We start from the raw sequence: 14,420 nt of genomic DNA, 5'->3' as shown, positions 1-14,420 counted from the left end.
TATCTTCAGAAACTCCAACTCTTCTTAAAAATGGACTTTTCGGCGAGCACACTCTTCATCTTCCATGTTTTTTGTTCAAAGTCAAGTGTTGTAGACTCGTAAGGGACCTACTTTTCATCCCGGTGCATGCATGACAAATGTATGAATATGTAATTTATATGATGAACTCGCCCTTCGAGGGGTGACATATGGTCATAACTCTTGTATAATGAAACATGAATCATGATTCTTGCACAAACTCTACAATGAAAATTTTCTAAGTCACGGCCATTGTGTCACCCACAAGTCTTGAGTTCAAGATGCTTCAAGAAGGGTTTGTCCTGATGCAAATAAAAATAGCACATACAACCTAAGGACAGGTTCTATTCACTATGTGAACATGGGTAGGTTTTCTACCTGGTCTCAAACGGGTCTCATATCTGCCCAGTGATGTTCTTCGTAAAGACAGTATGGGGGCGTTGCAAGGAATAGTTAAGGCAGGTATGCCCACCATTACCAAGCAGGCACTCAGATATGGGTGTTTCACGCATCTGAACCCTGACCAATAGTCATAGGGCAGATCGCTAATTCCCCACCTAACCTAAAAGCTTGTGTGTGCTTACAAAAATAAATACAAGTGATGCATGAAACAATTCTAAAAATGCATGGATAAAACAAAAATAGAACAAGACAAAACTACAAAAACTTAAACACATCAAATACACAAAGCTTAGTCCAATATTGTTAGAAACAGTACCTTCCCCAGCGGAGTCGCCAATCTGTCGCACGTCAGAAAATCCGCGCGGTGTCGGCTGGCGATTTTTTCGTTGTCGTTTGATTTGATTGGTTCGTTGGGAGTTGCCACCTAGTAATTTATTGAAGGCTACTAGGAAACCGGATGTACTGGTCTTGTCAGAGATTCACGGGTAAGGGACTGGTTGTGGTTAGGGAAGGTATTAGCACCCCTAACGCACCCTACCAGAGGTAAGCTGCTTCGTGAATTTGATATGTTTAAAGAAGTTTTAATAATTGTTTTTTTTTCATCTGATATTAGAAATACAACTTACGTATAAGTTAATAATTCTTGACCGTGAGCAAATCAAAATATTAAATTCTTCTTTAATCTTTGCAATTTTATCATAAATAAAAACATCCATTAAAAAAAACATACAAACACACACATACACTTTCACTATATTTTTTCTTTTTTCTTTTCCTTTTCTTTTTGACATCCACATTACAAATTATAAAAATTCAAAACTAAACACAAAAAATTACATTAAACAATTTAAAAATTACAAAAACGCCCCTAAAAACTCCAGGAATTGCAGGGAAGTCCTTCTGGAACGGGATGAATAGTGGCGGCGCGTCTTCCCACGCGCCCCCACCGGTGGCGGCGCGTGGGTCCACGTGCTGCCGCAAACTGAATGGAAATTCTCAGCTTCTTCTCCCTTTCCCTTCCTGCACCGACGTTGGCAACCTTTGTCACCTGCAAAAGGAACAAAACGCAACAACAAGCTGTTTTAATCTTCTTTCACTGTTTTCGGATCTGCCTCTCTCTCTTCTTTAGATCTGCTTCGCTGCAGATCTGTTCTTCTGTGAGTTTTTGTCTCCCTCTCCGCTTCGTGTCGTTGGTAGGAGGAAGGATGGCTGCTGGTCGGTAGGCGGCACTGTGTTCCGGTTGCCGGTGGTGGAGGTGCCTGCTGCTGTGTGGCTTGGTGGAGGCCGGTTCTGCGGAGCTGCTTCTCCGTTGCTGTTGGTAGCTCGCCGAGGGAGTGTGGACGGCGCTGCTGGGTCTGTGGGGGTTTCTCTCCGATTGGCTTTCCCAAGGCCACGGGAGGCGGCGGTTGGAGAGGCTGTCAGCGGACGATGGAGAGAGTGGAACCGGCTGGGAGAGGAAGATGGGGCTACGGTGGAGGCTGATTTGTGAGGGGAGGCTGGTCTGGTTTGTCTTGGTAGAGAGCAAGGGAGGAGGGTGTTCGGTGATGGTTTTGTTTTCCAAGGGAGCGGCGGCTTGGAGAAGATGATTGGAAATGGGGTTTGAAAGTGAAGCGGGGGGGGCGGCCGGCCTTTGTGAGCAGGGAAAAGGAGGCTTCTAGCCGCCCCTGTTCTCTATGAAATTTTTTACAGGGGCTGTGAGCGGCTGCCCAGGTAGGGAGGAGAAAGAAGTGTTGTTTTTAGGGTTTTTGTGGTTTAGGGTTTTTTGTGGTTTTTCTCTATTTTGCAAAATTACCCCCCCTTTTGTGTGTGTTGAATGCTACTATTTATAGGCAAAATGTTGCGTGGGCCTCAAAATTGGTCCCTCAACTTCTTTTTTTGTAAATTTTGATTTTTTTCTTATTTTTTTGGATTTTTCTTATCAACATCGTCTCGCGTGAGGAAAATTGGTGATTTTTAAAAATAACGCGTTAAAAGTCGAACGCGTTCCCATGATCTTTGAAAATTTAAATTTTTTTGAGACGATGCTAAAAAATCTAAAATGATGCAAATATATAAAAAAAGGTATTTTTTTGGATTTTCAATGTTTTTCTCTATTTTTGGATTTTTCTGAAAAAATATCAAAACATGGGTCAAAAATTGGGTAGCAACAAAGAGCATTTTCTGGGAGCTTCCATATTGGCATACAAATTTGATTCGTCATAATCTTGATGTCATGCATATTGAGAAAAATATCTTTGACAATATTTTTTATACAGTAATGGATTGTCCGAATAGAAGCAAGGACAATTTAAAGGCTAGGTTGGATATTCAATTGTATTGTCAGAAGCCAAATTTACATTTGCAACAAGATATGAGTGGTCGGGTTTACAAACCTAAAGGCACTTATTGTCTACACAAGAAACAACAACAAGAAGTTTTGTCATGGATGAAGGAATTATCATTTCCTGATGGTTATGCTTCAAGCATTTCACGATGTGTGAAAGAGGCACAATGTAAGGTTTCGGGGATGAAGAGCCATGATTGTCATGTCTTCATTCAAATACTTCTGCCAACCGCTTTCCGACCTTACTTACCTAGGCCACTGTGGGAGGCATTAACTGAACTGTCCGTATTTTTTCAAGATATTTGTTCAACAAATTTAAATGCCCAGCACATGGAGTTAATGCAGATGATTGGTTTCGGGGTTGTTTTTTTTGTGTAAAGGAGTCGCCACCTAGTATTATGGTCACTAGGAAACCTAACTGGTCTTTCAGAGATTCTAAGGCAAGGGATTGGTTGCATAAAGGGAAGGTATTAGCACCCCTAGTACGCCCTACCTAAGGTAAGCTGCTTGGTGTTTGGTTTGTCTTATAATTGCTATGGTGTTGGTGTTTTCTAATCCCATCAGTTTTCTAGGTTTTGATTCAAACTAAAATTATTAGGATAGAAATCCAAGGAAGTTCTATGTGCTTTAAAAGCTCATTTTCCCCTTATTTTTTCAAGAGTTTGGGACTCGTAAATCGCAAGGAGGAGGGACAACAATTTAGAAATCTGGGGTGTTTTAAAAACCTATTTTTTTGTCTTAGTGTTTTATATTCTCACGGCTCGTAAACCGTGGAGTAAAAAATTGAAATATCCTCGATTATAATCAAGGCTTCTTTCAAGGATGTGTGCGGATTTATTATTCCTAGAAAATTATTTTGGATATTTACCACTCCGGGTTTCTTTATCCAAATATTAACAGTGAATAATAACAAATTATTCCCAATAATATTTTGGATATTCATCCTTTAAGGATTTCTTTATCCAAACATTAGCGGTGAATAATAGATGAATTCCCCCCAAAATAAGATTTTTATATTTTTTGGAATATTGGCCAATACCCTTTGGAGTTTTACAAACATGTTGTAAAATCCAGAAATGCAAGAAAATAATTTTGTTGTGTTTAAGAAATCCATGCGAAAAAACATTTTTGAAACTTCCAATATTTTTTGTATATAAAAAAAACATTCAAAACATGTTAAGGTATTGGCCGTATGCAACACACAAGAAAACATTTTTATATTTTGTCAAAACACGAACAACAAGATTAAACACAAACATCACAATTAACAAAAAAAAAATATACCCATCTATTCCAAAATTCACAAAAACCTAAAACAGTTCACACCAATTTGAATTTGAAGCCTGAACGAGCCTAACCCATCATTCTCTAAAATAAGACAACAAGGATGTATGCACGAAAAATTAACAAAAGTTCTGAAACTGAAATTATGACAGGAACCGTGACTCACACCCCTTTACTCCTTTCCTAATCATGGGAGCTGCCACACTCGTTGCATGCAAAAAACAGAAAAATATAACCGAACAGACGGGTGGGGGATGACGAGGAGCTTTAAAGCTCACAATTCCTCACATACACACCCATTTAAAGGAAAAAAAAGAAAGGCCCGCGGCACTCACATACACACCCCTTTAAAAATCACAGTCATGAACGAAACAGTAGCAAGCTTGCAACTTGTTGCCAAAACAAACAAAAACGCACGTCCCAGACAAGAGCAGAAACAACTTTTTTTTATATAAAAAAAACCAATCAGCAGACACCAGCTTTGAAATATTGCAAGGAAGGAGAAACTAAAACTTATACCTGCAAATCCTGCTTGTTTTGAATGCCAAAGATGACGTACCAGCCGATGGGCAAAGCTTCTACCTTCTCGCTTCTGGTAACCAACAGAAAGACTCCTTCTCTTTCCTTTCTCCTCTCTCTGTTTTGGTCTTCTATGTTTCTCCCGTTTCTCTTCTTTCGTTTCTCACTCTTTTTTTTCTCTGCCTCTGCTCTCTCTTTTCTTTCTTTTTTTTGTGTCTTTCCCCGTTTCAGTCAAGGTCTTCCAGTAACCCCCGGATGAAAGAAAGCCCCCTCTTTTGCTTCTCCTCTCTGTTTTTGGTCTCTCTCTCCCTCCCCTTTTCTCCTCTTTTTATTTCGTCCGCTCCCTCTCTTTTTTTTCTGTAACTTTGTTCCTGTGAAGACTTTCACAGTCGAAAAGATGAACCCCTGCTCTCTGCGTTTTTCCCTTCTCTCTCTTACTGCCTGCCTCTCTTGCGTTTTTTTTTTCTTTCTTTTCTCGTTCCTCCTTTCTTATGCTCTTTTTTTTTCTCTCTTTTTCTGCTCTTTTCTTGCAGCCCCTTGCTAGGTCATTAGAGGGGTTTATATATAGTCTAGAATATCTCTATTTAGGAAAGATTTAATGCATTAATTCTAGGACGTAAATCCCTACTGATTTGCAGTAAAAAAAACGCAAAAGGAAGCTGCAATATTCTGATTTTGTGCTGGTGCTTTACGTCTGATTTCTTTCCAGTTTTAGAGGAGGGTGTGGCTATTTTCTTTCCTTCCATAGGGCCAGCTGCTCCCTTTCAAATGAGGCAAGAAAAAACGTGGTTGCAGCTCCAAAATTCATGCATGATGATAAAGGAAAAACAGCAGGAATTTGCAGCGAAAAAAAGGAAAGAAATCAGATGGAGGGTGCAGCTGCAAAGTCTCATTTTCCTTATTCGGTGTGGAAAAAATCCTGTCATTTATGATGATCCAGCCCCCTCTCCAGCTTTCAATATCCTTCTTCAATTCAATCCCTCATTTTAACAATTTTCGATTCAGTCCTTGGTCCAAAAAAATCCTTCGAATCAGCCCCGCGAACTTGGGCTATATCCTTCCCGCGGCAGCATTTTCTGCCCTCACGTTAGATATTCAAATGGGAATATCTTGAGCTTTTGATATCTAAATCAAGTGATTCAAAAGCCCAAATTCATCTACGCGTCTAGGACTAAAAATTTGATGTAGAAGTCGAAGTGAGATAAAATCTTTTTACAGAACAGAAACTGGCAGTAATCTAGTTGGTCAAAAGGAATCTCCGGGTCTAACTCAAAAACTGACGAATGCCAAGAATCCTGATATGACTGAGAGTATGAACTAAGAACGAAAATCACAAAAACTAGGCCAAAAATAGAGTTTCTTTAGTGCAGACTCGGGTCAATATCCTTCTCGCGGTAGAATTCTCTGCCTTCACGTTAGATATTCAAACGGGAACATCTTAGGCCTCTGATATCGAAATCAAGTGATTCAAAAGCCCAAATTCATCTACACGTCTAGGACTACAACTTTGATGAAGGAGTCGAAGTGAGATAAAATCTTTTTATATAACAGAAACTGGTAGTAATCTAGTTGGTCAAAAAGGTTCTTGATTTGACAATACTGAGCATCCAAATTTGACTGAGAATCTGCTCTAAGAACAATGATCCCTAAGACCTAATAAAGGTGTACGTCAATTTTTCAACATGTAATGAGTTATAGAATATACCTAGGATGGTCAGATATCGTACGAAACTGGGTCAGAATCAGAGCCTAAGTTGGAACAAAAAATTACGACAGCAGCAGAACCATTTTTTAGTGCAAATTATGAGGGATTTATTCAACCTTAAAGACCAGATAAAAAAAGAACGAATTTAGCATTATGAAGACTCCTGATCAACCTAAGAGAACCTGATGATTTTGGTAGTAAAGGGGAAGGATAAAAAGAGCAGAAAACAGCTCAAACAAGGTTTCAAAAAAACAAAATATTTCTTTCTGTGCTTTTATCAATCTTCTGGCGAATATGAGCTAAACTCCTACACTCTGTTCAAAATAGGTATACACCGTCTCCAACACGTGGGGTCCAAAATTGAGTAACAACAAATATAATTGAAATAATTTGCAAACTTGAAAGGATTTCTCCTCCATCCTTCTTTGACTCCATGGAACACTTGACGATACATCTACCTTACGAGGTAAAAGTTGGTGGACCAGTTCAATATCGATGGATGTATCCATTTGAACGGTATGTTTTCATACTATGTTAATTTTATTCACTTTTTATTTTTAAAAAATAAACTAATTGACAGAAATGATATAGGTATATGTTTTATTTGAAGAAGAAAGTGACCAATAAAGCTAAAGTTGAGGGTTCCATATGTGAAGCATACTTGATTGATGAAATTACCAATTTTGCATCTCATTATTTTGGTGATGACGTGCAAACAATTTGGAATCGAGTTCCACGGAATGATGATGGTGGCCTTAGAAGTGTAGATGGATGTCTCTCTATTTTTTCCTATCCAGGGAAAAAATTATCCAAAAGATTTTATAAAAGGCAGTTGTCACATGCTGAAATGCAAATTGCGCATAACTATGTGATATTCAATTGTCAAGAACTGAAGCCTTATTTAGAGTAAGTTTGAAATATTATTTTGTACTAAATTTATAATAATTTATTATTAACTTTAACATTTTAAAATTTTAGGCAATGTCGACAAGAGCTAAAGTCACAACAACCACATGCGAGTGATGGTGAAATTGAAAAATTATGCGAAGCGATCTTTCCAAATTGGTTAAAAAATAATGTAAGTATTTTACTAAAATTAATTTATATTTTATGTCAATTAGCTACTTTAAAAATATTATTAATCTCTTTTAAATCATTATTTCTTATGGAGTTAACTATTATGCTAAGTGGAATACCAATCTAACGGAATTGAAAATCAGCTCTTTGGACTTGCTATGGGTCCTTCAACTTCAGTGAAATGTTATAATGGGTATTATGTGAATGGTTTTAAATTTCATACTCGACGTTATGGCCGTTTTAAAAAGATAATGAATAGTGGAGTTTGTGTGAAAGGAAGTTGCTATGATAATAATGAACGTGATTATTATGGAATGCTTAAAGAAGTTGTTCGGCTAAAATACTTGGGGAGTAAGTGCAAGTTATTTATGTTTAAATGTAATTGGTATGATACAAAACGAGGGATTAGAGTGCATCCTTCGAATGGTTTGGTTGAAATCAAGCATACATCTCGACTACACAGAAATGAAGATTTTGTGTTAGCACAACAATGTCAACAAGTCTACTATACATATCCACCTGGTAATAAATCATCTGAATGGTGGACGGTTATTAAGACAACTGCTAGAAGTCATTATAATGTTGACATGGGTGAATTTATTGAAGATGCCAACAATGTGAGATCATTTGATGTTGATCAATCAGATGAGATTTCTCAACCATCTCGTGTCCTTCCTACTCAAACACTTAATGATCCAAATATACTTGTTGAATCATCTTATTATGAAGAAATCGGGCAACATGAATTGATTCAACTTGACATAAATTAGGGAAATAAAGATGATGATGAAGAAGATGGTGATGGTGATGGTGATGGTGATGGTGATGGTGATGGTGATGGTGATGGTGATGATGATGATGATGATGAAGATGATTGTTATGGTTGTGATGGTTAGGAGTGATGATAATAATGAGTAGCACAAGTTAATTATATTTCGTAGTATATGTAATGAATTATCTTTATTATATGTATGGATGATTTCATATTATTTGACAATATTTAGGCTTTCAATGTTTTTTTTATTATTTTATTCAAGTGTGTGTTATGCATCACATTACATAAATTATTTTCATTGACCTTTGAAACCATTTCTAACCTTTCAAGTATCAATCTTTAAATTATGATTCTGATGTTATATTTTATTTTGTGATTCGTTTTCTTGCTTATAGATGCTGAAGCGTGAAAGAAAGGGTTCTTCCTACTCAATGTTTTGATTTGTAGGACCAAACATTAAGGTAAGCATACTCATAAATTTTGATTTCTGTTTAATTAATTATTTAGATTTTTATTTTTATTATTGTTTGTGTTAATTGGCTTTTGACAATTTAAACTTCATGGCTGATTTTTGTCATTGCAAGGAATGCTTAATGAAATTGTCTTGATGTTATTTACATATTTGGTTTTGTTACAATAATTATTTTATTTGAAGTATAATATTTTTCGGAGTGATGGCTATTATTGTTATGTTGTATATATTCATATGATAATGTATATATTTTTTTTGGTTTTTAGCATGCCTCGACGAGGATCCATATTAGATTCTAGAAGTGACAGGTCCACATCAAGGAGTGACAGGTCCACTTCATCCAAATCATTTCAAACTACATCAAGGCATAATAACAAAGGATCCACATTTCATCAACCTGTGTATCAGAACGCAAATGAGTATTATATACCTACTTTGGGGAGTACACATCCTCCTCAACATGATTATGGGAGGGTTGATGCATATCAATATTGTGAGGGCTTTCGTTTTCAAGATTTGCTTCAAACTCAAGGAAGTTTCTCTCGAGATAACCAACTTGTTTATGGAGGACATAATTTATATGGGAGTCATGGGAGAGTTGATGGTGATGATGATGATGTGAACATTAGAGATGAAGATGAGGGAGATGGTAGTAATGAGAGAGGTGTATGTGATGAGGATCAAGATGGTGTTCCATCATATCACGGTTCAACATCTTCTCCATACAATTATGATCAAAGTGTTAAAAGGAAGGGTTTTGACACGCAAATAGATCCAATAACAAGAAAAAAAGAGCTTTGTTTGTATGGAACAACAGAGTAAGTTCAAACTTTTAATAACTAACTTATTAAGGTTATATTTTCAGGTATGAAAAAAATTACTTACTATTGTGTAATTATTTGTTTAATATAAGTTTGTTATTATATATTTTCAGGTTCAATAACGCATCGTGTGGACATGCAATCGGAGATATTTTGAGGTCTAATTTTAAAGGAGCATGGCACTCTTGGGAAAAAGTAGATTCAATGTGCAAGGATAAACTCTTTAAAGAGTTTAAGGTAAGAACCAACACTAATTGCCATAATATTCTTTTCAATTTTGATCACTTTAATGTAGCATTATGAAAATTATCAACTGAATAGCTATGACTGATTTGTGTTATAATTTGTTCTTATTTCTTGTTTACTCTTTAATATCATTTAATTTCTTTAGTTATTATATCATCTTGCAAATTCTGAACAAGATAACACAATATGATTAATTATTTATATAATTTGAAATTTTGTGCACTCTTTTTACTTGGTATATATATTATTTGGTAGAAAAAATATTCCTTTCCTGAGGAAGATGAGTCGATTGTTCATAATATTTGGGAAGATAAGGCTAGGATAGCTTTGAATCAACAATTGACACGAGCTCGCAAGAAAGCCATGTCAAAAGAAAACACTACAAATATTATAGATTGCCTTGATAAAGGTCCTGCCTGAATAAACAATGATGACTGGAATCAAATGATCAAAGATGTTTGGTCCACCCCTGAATTTCAAAGGAGGTCTGAATCTGATAGGAGGAATCGATTAACCAAAACAGATGGCAAAATAAGCACTCATTCTGGAGGAACAATGTCATTTGCATCATATCGAGCTAACATGGTAAGGATTTTTTTTTTATGCTTAAGACAATAAATTAAAATTTGTATATTTGTCTTTTATAATATTTATTAATCTTGAAAGCAAGAGGAAGTTGGTGGAAAAGAACCTCCATGGGATGATGTCTTTTCAGCTTTGCATCAAAGTACTAAACAGTCTGGTAGCTTCGTCGACAACAAGTCTAAAAAATTGGTTGTATGTATTTTTATTTGATTATTTCTTAATATAACTTAAGTATTATTTAACATTCAAATTAATTTATTGTTGCATGTATTTTATTTGTAGGAAAATTATAAAATGGAGATGATTTCAAAGTATGGAACTGATCGAGAAAATCATCCTTCATTTGATGGAGCAGTTTGGTGTGTGGCTTCAGGAGGAGTTACAAAGGGTAGGGTATATGGTGTACCTCGTATGCCAAAATCAAAAGTTAGTACAAGCTCTTCATCACATTCCTACTCGGTGGAGTCATCATATCCCAGTTCATCGTATCGAGTATTGCAAAAGGAGATAAAGGATAAAGAAGAGGAGATAAAGAAAAAAGATGATTTTATTCTTGAAATGAAACGACAGATGGATTCCATGAAAGAATATCTTGTGAACAATCTTGGATACCATGGTGGGACATCAAATATTGATCAAGGTATACCACCACCTTTGACTCCATCAATACCACCACCTATGGCTCCTCAGATAATGACACCTATGGGTCCCACATCTCAACCAATTTTTCGACCTACACCTCGGCCTTTATATCCTGATCAATCTTGTGTCGATCCACAATATCATGGTTCGTCTTCGCAACCAGCACCATGATTGTATCTTTTGTTGTTTTTTTTTTACTGTATTTGAACTTAAATGTATTAATGCAAGTTTAACTAAATTTTTATAATATTAATATTATTTTTATTCTATTTTTTATTAATTATATAATTATTTTTAATATTAATTTATGTTGGCTATATATATTCTACAACTTTTAAAATATCCATAAATAATTAAATAAATAAATTAAAAGTCATTTTAATAAATAAATAAATATTAATTTAATAAAAAATAATATAATCACCAACGGATTCTCCGTTAGTGATTGTAAGAGATGCATGAATCAGCAACGGATTTCTAATCAGTTTTAAAACAATGGTATATATATAATTACTTATTTTGTCAACTAAGTAGTTAACACAGACTAGGATTTCTAATCTACGGCACTACTAGGTATTGCCAGATCTTGATGCAAGAGATTCTGATCAATCGGACATAGATTTATTGCGGGCAGCGCAGCATGTATATATTTGAATTGTATGGACAAGCTCAAATCTAAAAGAGAAAGTCACTAAAACCAACCTATTTGACGGAAAGTTTCATAACTTCTCATTCAATTGTTTGATGTATCTCAATTTTTTTGAAAAACTTTCCAGGATCATTTGTATAAAGTGTCAGCTGGTTATAGCCAACAAAGCTCGAATTGCCCTCTAAACTACGCTCAAAGTTGCTATATTATTCAATTTTTTTATATTTTTCTAGTTAATTTTAAATTTTTAGCATAATATTTGATGTTCATGTTATTTTTTATTTGAATTAGAATTCAGATTATTTTTATTTTTAAAAGTCAATTTAAAAGGTTGTAATCTCTATTTCGTGCTCGTTTGGTAACGTGGCTGCGGGTGAGGTTCACCCGCAACCATGTTAATAAACATTTGGTAACCAAAATAAAAATGTTTTCAGTGGGTAGGACCCACATGGCACCGCAGGTTTCAGAGAAGCAGCATCTCGTCTGGGAAAAACATCAATAGTGAAGCATGGCTCCACTGTTCAATGAACAATGGAGTCATGCTCCACTGTAGTACTGTTCATTAAAGTGAACAGTTTTTTTTTTAATTTCAAAAAACCAGTGCAAGTGAATTAATTCACTCGCACTGTTCACATGAAAAGTTTAGGGTTTTTTTTCTGAAAAACCAGTGCAATTAATTAATTTCAATCGCACTATTCACGTGAACGTGAACAATATTGTTTTTTTGTTTGTTAAAAAAAATAGTTTAAGGTGAATTAAATTTACTCGTACTGTAATCTCAATTTTATTCCTGATAACATTTTATCTAATTTTATTGCACACTCAAAAAATCATAATAATATTTGATATCAATATTATTTATTTCATGATATAATAATAACAGTTAAATCTATAATATTTAAATTAAAAATATTTTTTTTAATTTTTTTAATTTTTTTAATTTTTTTTTAATTTAATTCTTATTCTTTATATTTGACTGCAAACTTACATAAGGCCGCATCTGCACAGCAAGGGATAGCTAAATTCACAAGTATATAAAGCACAAATCTTTATCATCTAGTGGAGGTAGCTTTAATCGCTCTTTAATTATAACATGGATCCACATTCTATCGAACATAGACCAAAATAATGTAGCAATTTTCGAACAAACTGATATAAAAATTACTCTTTTTTCATTTTAAACCAATCATTTGTTTAGTAGACTCACAATTTACCCCACATGACTTGTCAGATCAATCATCTTAAATTATTAAATTACGTTAAATGAATGATTTGACATTAACTTTCTAACACATGAAAAACCCTTTAAATTTGAAGATTTGCACATGTTCATCATTATTTTGTGTACCATCTTATTAGTTTAAATTATTTCGTTAGATTCTAATCCATGAAGAGTGATCTATTGGTCTCAAACAATTTGATGGTGTGCTAGCAAAAGAAAAAACATATAGTCTAAAATACAAAAGAAAAGGCAACTTATTGCTTTTACTATTCAAGGGATACTGGCCAGCAAGGCTGGAAAGATTCTGCAACCAGAAAAGAACGATTTTTTGTTTTTTTGAGACTTGCACTATGTTTTTACTATTCAAGGGTTCTCGGATGCGAATTGAGCAGTAGCTTGGATAACAGGAAATCTACTTAGGGGCGAAAGTTAGTCAGTTGGAAGTCAGCAAAGCAGCGCAGGGTGTACGAAGCCCTAGCTTTATTGCTCTTTGTTTATAACATGGACACTTGTTCTATCAAAATGAAGACCAAAATACTGTACCAATTTTCTTGCAAACCGATTGAAAAATCATTTATTTATTACACTTATAATTGTAACCCTTATCGTCATCTCTTGCTCATTAAAATTCTAATATAATGTTAAAAAATTATTTTAACCCCCAAAATTTAAACTCTTATAGAGATCCAAGAAATATATTATATTACCTCTCTATCAACATAAAAGAACAAAGAATTTGATCTCATGTTTCACGACAGGGTAGTTACCCTTTAGCTAGCCTCGTAGCTGGTTGGTGATCATTTCCATTGCACTCTAGCTATAGTCTTAGCAGAAGGAAATGATGTCCCTTTGGCTTGTTGGAAATAGAATTAAAGGACAATTAATTTGTCATGAACGTGGAACACAATTTTATATTCTATGCTTATTTAAAGTTGTAGTACTGTGATAATTGTTCTCATGTATGAGAACAATTAAGTACGATTATTGCAAAAGGAAAAGGGAAAACAAAGAATAATTTACTTTCTTCTTTTTTGCTTTGTTTATTTTAGAAGCACGAAGGTACTGAATCTCGATTTCAAGCTGCAATATTATGGTTTAACAAATGGAATACATTTTTTACACTGAACTAATTAGGAAAAAAAATTGACATAAATCTAATCTAATTATATTTATTTCTGTAATGATCAATTAATCAAGTTCTTAATGTATAAAAAAAAAACAAAGTAATAATATATACTTCTGAAATCGGGTTAATTCAACTATTAATGTTGAAGAAAATATCAAAGAAGGAGCTCATCGGCGAGAATTAACTGAAAAGGAAAAGTGTATTTTAAATGATCATTACAGTATTGTTTAATTATCTAAAAATAAACAAAAAGGTAAGATGGGTGAAGATAGTATGGAATGTTAGAAAGTTGATTTAATTTTTTTAAAAAAAAAAAATCACCTAACAATTTAAACAATTAAAAATTTTAAATTAATATAGTATAAATTCCATGATTTTCATCTGAATTCAACTTTAGGCTAGATGAAATAACGACGGACGTGTTGCTCAAACAGTAATAAATGGGATTCTTAGTTGTTTTCATTGTAAAAACAAAAAGGTTTCCTTGTCGACTTTTCTTTTAGGTTGAACATAATACAACATCTGAAACACATCTTGTTGACGTTGATTTACAA

This window comes from Populus trichocarpa, chromosome 11, assembly GCF_000002775.5.
Source record: "Populus trichocarpa isolate Nisqually-1 chromosome 11, P.trichocarpa_v4.1, whole genome shotgun sequence".
Taxonomy (NCBI): Eukaryota; Viridiplantae; Streptophyta; class Magnoliopsida; order Malpighiales; family Salicaceae; genus Populus; species Populus trichocarpa.
This window is presented reverse-complemented; position numbering follows the sequence as displayed.